An 8,044-nucleotide genomic window follows, 5' to 3' on the forward strand; every position below is an offset into this window, starting at 1 on the left:
CAAGGTTAGCATTGTTGAAACTACATTATATAGTTGTACTAAACAGAAAATGTTCTATCACTCTAGTCAGAGTGTCAGAAAAAGAAATTGTTATATTCATTGAAGCATATATTCCTCATCAATTTAGAAAATATTGTAAACTTAAAGAATGACAGAGATTCCATAAATAATAATGGAATAGGAAACTTAGGGTTCAGTCTGCTCACATAAATATCTCATTAAATCAACTCATGCCAAGGGTTTCCTTCAAGCCAAGATTAGGATCTCCTGTTACTTGAAAATTCCATTCAAGTTTTCCAGCTCAGCCAGCCTGTGTGCTTACAGGTGTGAGACCAAAAGCAGTTAATCCTAGTAGGGAAGTAAATTAAATTTCACAAATAAAAACATAGGAATTGTAAAATTTCTCATTATCTTCTTTCTCTGCCTACTCTCAGAAATCAAATCAGTATTACCAACACTTAATGCTGTATTAAAATACATGAGCTGCCGTGGGCATAACAACATTCTGCATTGTGTGATGGTACTGCTGTCCTGCTCCTGTCACTGTAGTAAGGGCTGGCTGCTGTGACAGCCAGGCTGCCTCTCTCCAGTAGGGAAGGGCAGTGTCCCACCCCAGCAGTGCCTCGCCGCCTGTGTGTGACAAACACTGCTGTCCCCATGTGCAGCCACGCATCACAGTGAGCTCTCCACACTCTTGCCCTTCTCTGTCTTCTTAATGCTAAAGCATGGGAAAAATCAATAGTTTTCAAGCTTTCACTTTGGATTTCAAAAAAATAAATAATTTTTGTTTTCAATTCAATTGCACTAGTTTTTTTAAACTAAATTGAAACAGAAGGGCTGCAGAGTGGTTGTGTTCTGTATTAATGACAGTTTAAAATCACTATGTTTAACAGATTTCATTTTCTGCTTTCTACTTTAAAAGAAAGATGAAGAAGAAAGGTTTATTCTCACTAATTATTACTTTGTTAAACTGGAAAAAAGCATTCTTGTTAAGCTTTCTGCTACAGATTTAATATCAGATCTAGATAGTATCTTATTGATACTATCTAGAAGGCTGATATGATATTATCTAGAAATGGCCATTTCTGCCTTTGTAAAATAAATTATGTTTGTACATCAGGGGTCTTATTATCAATAATAGCTGCTACATTATGTTTTCCAGATTTGGAAAGAAAAACACATATTTAAGGTTGTGTCTTCTTTTCACTGTTAACACAAACAAAAGGTGTTATTTGCTGCAAGCCTCCCAGTCCATGGAGTCCATTCCCTCTGATACTGGTGACAGGACATTTTAAACAAAACTGGATGAGGACTAGAAATGCGGATTTGAATGATTTTTCAGGAAACCTACAGCCTCTGTCCAGTTCAGCAATATGCAAATGAGACTACTGTAGTGTTTTTCTAATCAGCATAAAATCTGTGAATTTGGGGCCAATTTGGTTTTCCTGTTAACACTGTATAAGACAGTAGATGCTTACAGTGACAAGTGTCCCATCACCTTTTTGGGGATTGTAAAGAAAGCTGACTGCAAACCAGCTTAGAAAGAGATTAATGCATAACAATGATGAGAAACTTTTGTGTGTGTGCGCATCTGTATGAGAGCTGCATCTCTGGGGAAAAACTAAGCCATTTTGTAGCAGGCTCTGATTTGGTTTTTTGACGTTTTTTTTTGTACTGTGCATGCATTTTAACCATTCCTCTTAGCTCCTTTAGCTCCCTAGTGTCCAGTTTAGACAATCTAAATTTAGCATTAAATACAGCAGCTTTGTGACATTTACTCATTTATTTAAAAACCTACAAAAAATAAGATCGCCCTTGTAGTTCTTGTTTTAGTCCACATGGGGTGATTTAACCCACATATGGTTTATGTGGGCTCCCCCTTTTCCTGGAACACAGAGGCTCTCTCTGGATGCTGTCAAGCTCATGACATTTCTGCCAGAGTCCCTCACTCACACAGGACAGTGCTGATGGAGGGAACTTGTGGGGAAGTGTGCTCTCAACCACAAAGAGGAATAATGTCTTAATCACAAAAAGGAATGCTTTGCTCTACAGGTCGTCCAGCTTCCATGATCTGATACAAGGTAGGCTGAAGCAGGCAGCATTGGTGTCAAAGAGGAAGACCAGAAGACCAGCTCATAACCCAGGTTCTCTCCATCCTCACCCTATTGCTGCCAAGTCAGGTGGATAATGATCCATAGACAATGGAGTACTGAAAGCATCTTCACAAGGGTGCTGCAATCCTTCATGGACTAGATACTGTGCCAAAAGGCATACCATGCCACACACACACAGACAAACGTAGCAGTCTGCATAAAGGTTGGTTTAAGCAGAATTTAGTGTCATTAATAAATTATTAGGTGTTTCCTAATAGTGTTTTCCTCTGTGTGATTCCATAGTGTGATTTCCTTGGTTTCAATTCCTTGGTTTGATTCTCATGGATTGTGTTTCCTGCTTCAGTTTTGTTATCACTCACTATTCCCCTCTATGCTCCTTCTTCATCCTGACACTCCCTGTTACTTTATTTTCCTCCTTCATGTTGCGCAATTGCCAACAAAATAGCCTGCAATACTGGGGGAGGTGGTCCTTTCTTCTTTCAGATATGATAGAAGGAGGAATTACAGGAAAGTCATGTGTATTTCCTGTACCTCCAGAATAAAGGCACCAATTTAACCAGTTCAGAGGAAACAGATATACAGTACAAAACAGATATTCTGAAGTTTTTAGCTGACTACTTCTAACAAATGTCTACTGAGAGCACACATTTTTCCTAAGTCTTGTAACTCAGCCATATTTCAGATCACTTTGCAGGGGAGTTAAAAACAGCAGCTTGATCCTACCAAACTGCTCCAAAGCAGAGTGCAGGGATAGCTGAAATTGTATAGAGCTATATGGTTTTATATAAGCATAAACAGTTTTTCTCTGTTCTCATTCCTGGCAGAACAGTACTATTTGAACTGGAACTGCACAGAAAATACACATGAGACTTTTGGGATGGAAAATTTTGATCTAAAAGATTAATATCTAGCATTATAAGCATCAAAGAGACAACTAAAGCTCAGAGAATGGAAATATTAGGCAAGTTAAATATTTTTTAAAGCATGCTTTCTAGTTCATTGACCTGTCCATCAAAATAACAATAGTGTGCATTTATGTTGAAAGGAATGCAAAGTATTGTTTTCTTACTCCTAAATAAGAAAGGTGCACAAACTACAAACAGCACTAGACTTTTTTAGCCCTTTTCCACACTGATTAGAGACAAGTATTTTTGATGGGGGAGAAAAACCCAAAACCCAGCGAATGCCAGTTTGTCAGACTCAGATTTCTGAAGGAAGACTCCTTGGGTGACTACATTTTCACTGAAGAAGAACTGAAGCCAGAGAACTCTTGTGAAAATTTTTTGTGTCTGCTGGTTCATCTGGCTGGTGGCTGTTTGGGGTTCCTTGCCATACAACCTGCTCAGGGCATAGGCTCCAAGCTTGTAGAGCTTCTTGGGAGATGTGTTACACCTTTTAAATTACTGGTGAACAGAAATTTTGTATTAAAGATTCATATCTTGAAGACACTCTATGTTTTATCTCTCTGATATAGTTAGAAATTATGTTCAGTATGTTGTAAAAGCACTCCTTAAATAGGCAAGGATTTGGTATACTTCATAAGTTTAACTTGAGAAACTGGCAGATACAACACACAGTGGTATCAGTTACAGATATAAAATTTAAAAATATGCAAAGAAAAATATGAGAATCACATTACAAAATTAAAGAAGACCCAATATACTTCAATAACGCTACACAGACAAGCCATATTAAAATAAAATTCTCTACCTATTTCCTATCTAGGCAACTTTGCTAATTTTTTAACAAATTGAAAGCAAGACAAGAAAGATATTATACATGCGTAAGAGACTTCATTAATGGACAATGAAGATTTAAAGATTGCTTTGGAAATACTAAAAATTGACTCTGATCCTTCTATGAGGGTAAAGTGCTGTATGTTATTCAGCCTGTCAGCAAATCCTTACACAATTTAACTCAAATCAGTCCTGAAATTCCGTCAGCCAAATCATTTTCCCGAGGAAATATTGCAAAAAAAAATAAGCAGCATGCCCTCAGAGGTGTTTTCTAACCTCAGTCTCTTATTCCCTTCCAATTGTTTGGGGTGGTTTTAGACATTAAGTAATGCACATAAATCTAAGTAAGCTGGAACTATAACCATGTCATTACAAGTTCATATAAATTCATGCCAAAGAGCTACTTGCTCATTATTTACTTTGAAATTGTTGTTTCTCCATTACATGATATGCTATAATTGGATAAAATGCTAATATGCAACTGTCCATATGACCCTATGCATCTCATCAAGCTTTATTGTTTAGCCAAGTGTTCCTTGACCCACTCATTTTACTAAGTCATTGCAATGACATACATCTTGTCATCTAGATTAATTTCCAGTCCATAGTCCTATCTGTTACTTTTGTTCACAAGATTTAGCTGAACACACTTCTTTCAAATGAACTCTTAAGAAGAACCATAAAACCCAGGTTTTAAACAGGTTATACAGGTCCAGATCCAAAGTCTGTTACAGTCACGTCCTTTTTTTTTTTTTTTTCCCCCAAAACCAGACAACATTAATGCCTATAACTGAATATAAAAGCAGAGAAAGTGGTACAAGGATACCTTCCTGGTAGACTCCCCCAGATTCCAGTGAAGTGTAACATGATGAGCTGCTAGCTAATCAGGCTAACAAGTAGCTTTATTGTTCTAAAATAGAAGCCCTTTTGTGGTTAAAGTTGTAGTAAACTGAGCCTAGATATTCTTTTCTTGTTGGCTTAAATATCCATAACAAAAATCTTGCAAATAACTTAAATCGGATTAAGTTCCTCTCTCCCCTCTCCTTCATGACCTCCATCCAGCCTTTTGCTCCTTCACATTCATGCAATCTGCTGCAGGTCACCAGTACCCATAAAATCACGGAAAGAGATCTGAATTAAGGAGGCACTTTCAAAATTATTTTCAAGCAGGGTATTGTCCTGCAGTGATGTGTGTACAGTGCAGTTGCTCACACTCCTTCAGTATAACTCTGCTGCTGAGTCCTGGGATAGGCACAGTTGGAAGGTTGAGGAAGGGGGACAATTTAATCTGGCTACTGAGACAAACATGGTTTGTAACACCCCTGTAAAGCAACTAATTTTTAGTATGAAGGGGGATTTAATATAACAAGAGCCCAGCTTTCAAATACTACACATTATACTAAATATTACAGATAGAATTTTCTATTCCAAGTAATTTAGTGATACTCATTTCTCCAACACTGATCTATTTTTCCACAACAGATTTTTTGAAAGGTAAAGCTCAGTCCCTGGTACTGTTAATCCAAATGACACATAAGGAATTAAGTAGGAAAACAGGATGAATCAAATTAATGCAGTCACCCAACTTGCTTTCAGTTTTTAACAGCTGGAATTATAATAGATAAACAGCATACTAACTTGACAAACATTAAGTATTTCCAAAAAGCTGGTATGCATGGCTTGCCACATCTTCCCAGTTTGATAATCAGTATATTTGAATAATTTTACTGATGTGTTTCTCAAGCTTGCTTAGAAGGACATTTCAAAGATATTTTTGGAGTGCATACTTCATTCAGTATGGAATTTTTGCTGTTGGAAAAGGCAGTGGGATAGATCTAACATGGCAAATAGTCTTGCTGCTTTTCACCTATTTATTATTCAAGTCCTTAAAGTTAGTTACAAAGATTTTCTAGCACTTCATCTGAAGCTGCTGCTCCAGCATTCCCTCTGTTTATAAAAGCATACACTGAAAGACAACATCCATTTCTCAGCAATAACCACTAATGACTCTACAGCTGCTCCAGCATCTTCTCCAAGCACTTCATGCTGAATTTCTTATCAGGCTGATTGTTGGGGTCCCTCCCCTGCCGTGTAGCCCTGGGAGAGGGGCCCTGAGGGCGCGGGCAGAAGGACCCTTGGTCCCGTGACTGGAACAGTTCCTGAGCACAGCCCCGGCCATGCGGCTGGAGAAATAAACATCTCTGAAACAGCTATCAAGAATCTGTCTGTCCATATATATTTCCTTTCCACGGGACTCCTGGTTTGATATATGCGTGTTGCAGGATCCCCACTGCAACAAATGGTGGAGATTTGTGAGCAGAACGATCCCCGATCCCTAAGCGACTGATTTGTGTGAGTAAACCCTGGAAACTTTAGATTCCTCTTCTTGGTTTTGCTTTGCTATTCCATATCTAAACTATGGAGGAACCGTGGGAAGACTCTTGGCTCTCAGAGCCGCATATGGACATTTATCTTAAACTTAAAATGATTCTTGAACAACGATTTGTAAATTTTAGCTTGATTCAAGCTCAAAAAGAACTGAAACACTTCCTGGCATGGTTGTTTAAGAACTTTTTCTATGTTTCTTGGGATTTAATTCTTACCAAGGGCTTTTGGAAAACCACTCAGGAGGGTGGCTTGTTTTGTTTTGAAACTGTTCTTGTTACGTTTATCCAGTTGTTTTCATTCTCCTTTTATTAAAATAAAACGGGGGAGGTGTTGGGGTCCCTCCCCTGCCGTGTAGCCCTGGGAGAGGGGCCCTGAGGGCGCGGGCAGAAGGACCCTTGGTCCCGTGACTGGAACAGTTCCTGAGCACAGCCCCGGCCATGCGGCTGGAGAAATAAACATCTCTGAAACAGCTATCAAGAATCTGTCTGTCCATATATATTTCCTTTCCACGGGACTCCTGGTTTGATATATGCGTGTTGCAGGATCCCCACTGCAACAGCTGATTTGAAAGATCTAGCTTCTTTCAACATGCTGCTTGTGACTAAGATCTTCTGATAACCTAATATTCAGAAACACTACCCTCTTGGCCCCATAAGACAACATATCAACAAATAAAATCAGTAAATGACTTCTTCATCAGTAGGTTTACACTTAAAAAATTAAACACAGTTTAAGGTCTGAAGTGTTTCCTAGTCAAGGACACACAGTTTGCATAAAAGCTCTTTGGTGGAATGGAGTGGAAGGAGAGCAGGGAAGGGGGGAACTAAAACCTCAAAGTGCAAAGGTCCTTAATCGTGAATTTGAATAACTCCTTCCCATACCGAACACAAAAATAATACCTTAAGGAAAAAGGGCCATGAAAGTCACCAAAAACAATGGGTGATTATAAAACCTGAAAGTTGTTCTAGTGGTCCATATGCACAGGACAGGATTTTTTTTTTTAAAAGTTAAAGTTCAGAGAAGTTTATTGGATTGATATGGAGTTCAGAAGAGAGTATGTCGACTGTCTGCAAACAAGCCTGCTTCATAAATGGCCCCATCCATTTGAGTCTCTTGTAAAGACCCATCAGATTCTACCATTCAATTTCTTAGCTGGGGAAAAGATCACAATTCTATGTACCCAGCAATGGTTGAAATGTAGTAACATTTTACAGAAATAACTACCGTGTTTTACTTTGCAAAAGGAAGTAGTAGCAAACATTGTGCTAGTACTCTGTTCCAGAAGAAATAAGTTACTTTGTCCATGTATCATCCTTTCTGCTGGACACGATTGAGATGAAAAAGGAGAAACACAAGACAGGAAATAAAGTACACTTTAATGCAGGGGAGAAAAGTACTAATTCCTTTGATTCATTAAAATAACATTATACCCAGCCCCCTCCCACTGACACCCTCACTAAAGTTACAAAAGCAGTGGATGATTTTCTGTACAGCCCCAGCCTACTTCATTTCACAATGTGGAGCGCAGGCAATACTTTGAAACACAAAGTAGCAGAAAGAGTATTCATAGGTTCAAATGAAAAGTGAGTACAGCAAATTCCAACAGTGAAGGAATGTAAAAAGCACTAGGAAAAGAAGGGAGTATATTAATCCATCAATAAGCCATTGACTAAAGAATATATAATCCCAACAGTGATTTCATCCCTTATTTACTTCCTCATTCTTCCTAAAACATCAAGCTAATAGCAACTTATTATTGCCCTCTTATATTCCTGAGGCTGCCATTTGGTAGAAATGCAGAGCTCA

Source organism: Corvus brachyrhynchos, unplaced genomic scaffold (assembly GCF_000691975.1).
Source record: "Corvus brachyrhynchos isolate BGI_N302 unplaced genomic scaffold, ASM69197v1 scaffold293, whole genome shotgun sequence".
NCBI lineage: Eukaryota > Metazoa > Chordata > Aves > Passeriformes > Corvidae > Corvus > Corvus brachyrhynchos.